Source organism: Propithecus coquereli, unplaced genomic scaffold, assembly GCF_000956105.1.
Source record: "Propithecus coquereli isolate 6110/MARCELLA unplaced genomic scaffold, Pcoq_1.0 Scaffold196, whole genome shotgun sequence".
In the NCBI taxonomy this organism is placed as follows: Eukaryota; Metazoa; Chordata; class Mammalia; order Primates; family Indriidae; genus Propithecus; species Propithecus coquereli.
The window spans coordinates 2,250,929-2,253,069 of NW_012144522.1; the positions used below are offsets into that span (position 1 = coordinate 2,250,929).

The window sequence follows — 2,141 nt, forward strand, 5'->3', positions numbered from 1 at the left end:
GGATTACAGGCGTGAGCCACCATGCCCCGCCCAGAATTTGTTCACCTTAAAACCGCAGCTTTATACCCTTTGACCAACCCTTCCTCATTCTCTCCACCCCCACCCCTGGTAACCACCCTTCTACTGTCTGTTACTATGAGTTTGACTTTTTTACATTGCACATATAAGCGAGATCATGCAGTATTTGTCTTTTTGTTTCTTGCATATTTCTCTTGGCGTAATGTCTTCCAGGTTTCTGGATCCAGCCATAGCCCCACATAGATCCCAGTTCCCTGACCGCTGAGTAGCTTTAGCCTCGCTGGCAGGACTCCAGTGCAACAGGCTCGCAAAAATAGCTTTTGACTTAAAATGTTTCAACTTAAGAAAATATCTTAGTTCCAATATAAGTAGACCACAACTTTAAACTTTCACCTTCAGTTTTGAAACATTAGCTTAAAATAGGCAAGAAGCAAGGCTGCTCTACAGGACAGGCAATAAACCCAAATATTACCAAACACAAAAAACAGGGACGTGCTGGGTGAGAGGCACAAGCCCTGTCCCGGCCCTCACCCTCCGCCCCAGCCCGAGTGGCCCCGCCCCAAGTCCGCCCTCTCTTCCCGCCCCGCCCCTTGCCGGTCGCGCCCCTCCCAGGCCCCGCCCACAGGCCTCCCTGTCTTTTCCCTCCGCCCGAGGAGTTTCCTGCACACCCGGAAGTGGGTCGCCGGAGAGGTCGTACTGCTGCGCATGAGTTTCCCTCTATCTAAATTAAACCGTCGCTTCGCGGTCTTTGGTTCACCATTCCCGGGATCTGGGGATCTCTACTGACCTTAAAATATCCGCAACACCCCCTTCACCCCAAGTAAGTCTGGGAATTGCTTCCCTTTCGGTTGGAAATCTGAGTCTGGTCCCTGCTCCCGGCTTTTCTGCCTTAGGACCATGTAGACACCGCCATTCAGGTCGTTTCCTTGCTTAAAACCCTTACTGATCTTTCCCCCCGCCCGGTGCGTGTCAGGTCCTCACCCGCCAGGTGGCTTCACGCTCTTCGCGACTCCCAAGCTTTGCCCTCCTGGCCCCTGGACAGCAGCTCTCGCCGCCCTGCTCCGGAAGCAGCCACTTCCTCTCCCAGGTTCTGGGATTCAGCAGACAGTCTGTCTCCTGATACACCATCTCCCCGCCACCTCGTGTCCTCCTCTGCCGGGCCCCTTCTCTCTCCAGGCTTCCCCTTCACAGTCACCGCTTTCCCTGACCCTGCGTTGGGGGAGGCGACCTGAGTGTGATACCCAGCGTTCTTCCGTCCCACACTCAACCCCACTGGAAAATGTGCCTTTCAGGGAGGTGGGCATCTTATTCCGTCTCCCTCCTTCTGAATGTGCGAGTGAGAGGGATCAGGAGAAAGACGCGGAGTGACGGAGCAGGAATAGAAAAGCTAAGGAGAAAAGCATGAGGGAGAACCATAAATACATGGCAAAGTGGACGATGATTTAGGGACTTGCAAAAGGGCAGCAAGAGTGAGAGAAAAAGGGAATCTCCAGGGAGATGAAATGGTGGAAAACAGGACTAGAGGCACTTGATGGGCTGTAGGAGAGGGAGCAACAAAGGGGGAGGCACTGCAAACAGTGAGGGGAGAAGGTAAAAAGAGTTGGAGCCATGGCAGACAGGCAGGGTCGTGCTGGGATCGAAAGAGGGGGCAGTGGGTGACTTGGAGACCAGAGGGAGAAACAGCAGGGAGGAAACATAGGAAGCCGGGAGTGCTAGAGAGTGGGGACAAGGGAGATGTAAGAAGGAAAAGGGGAACATAACAGGGAGAGCAGCGGGGGAGCAGAGATAGGGGAAGAAAGAGGCAGACATATGGAGATTGGGGACAATCAAAAAGATTGGGGAGAAAGAACAGTGGAGGTGGCATAAGTCACCAGCAAATATATGTTCCATTCTACAGTTGCTTTTTCATTTAGTTGATTGTTTCCTTTGCTGTGCAGAAGCTTTTTAATTTGATGTTGTCCCACTCGTTTGTTTTCACTTTTGTTGCCTGTGCTTTTGATGTCATATCCGAAAGTCAGTGCCAAGACCAATGTCAAGGAGTTTTTTCCCTATATTTTCTTCTAGGAGTTTTATGGTTTCGGGTCATACATTTTAATCCATTTTCAGTTGATTTTTCTGTATAG

The 2,141-nt window shown here is 51.3% G+C and overlaps 1 protein-coding gene across 1 annotated transcript in view; it reads left to right on the forward strand.

The window, feature by feature from the left end:
* The window catches only part of LOC105809516 (zinc finger protein 841-like), a 56,987-nt gene that overhangs the window by 532 nt on the left and 54,314 nt on the right, over window positions 1-2,141 (forward strand). The gene's annotated exons all lie outside the window — the stretch shown is intronic.